The sequence below is a fragment of the Chrysochloris asiatica genome, unplaced genomic scaffold (genome assembly GCF_000296735.1).
Source record: "Chrysochloris asiatica unplaced genomic scaffold, ChrAsi1.0 scaffold00135, whole genome shotgun sequence".
Taxonomy (NCBI): Eukaryota; Metazoa; Chordata; class Mammalia; order Afrosoricida; family Chrysochloridae; genus Chrysochloris; species Chrysochloris asiatica.
In genome coordinates, this window is record NW_006408653.1 from 7601656 (window position 1) to 7602174 (window position 519).

Below are 519 nucleotides of genomic sequence, written 5' to 3' on the forward strand. Positions count from 1 at the left end.
CAGAGGTGTAGGTCAAGTTCATCAAATTGTATCAGATTACTCTTTTTTTGCCCTCTTCTTTCTTCTTCTGGTTGAGCTCTGATCAACCAGTCATTGAAGCCAGGTCAAGTGAGTATTCTCTGCAAATGTGGGTGTTCTTGTGCATATGCCCTCTGTTCTTATCAGCTGGATGCTTCACTCTCCACTCTAGTCCTCTGTGGCTATGTCAGTGACTTTGGTTCCAAAGTCTTGCCACACTGCTGGTCAACCAGGTCTCCACCTGGGTTCACAGGAGTCTATTGAACATTGCAGGGCTTAGCTTGCAGCTTCTTTGCTGTTTTTCCCTCCTTTCCCCTTATGGGTGACGAGCGTGGTCACCAATCAGAGCGTGTATTCCTATTGAGTTTTATTCTTGGAAGGAGGTTTGCACTGAGGGGACCCGACCACTTGCCTTGATGTGTCTCCTGGGCAAGCCTCTTGCTTGTTCTTGTAGTAACAGTCAGTCTGCCTCTATTGTTTTGTATTTTTCCTGTAGGTCTT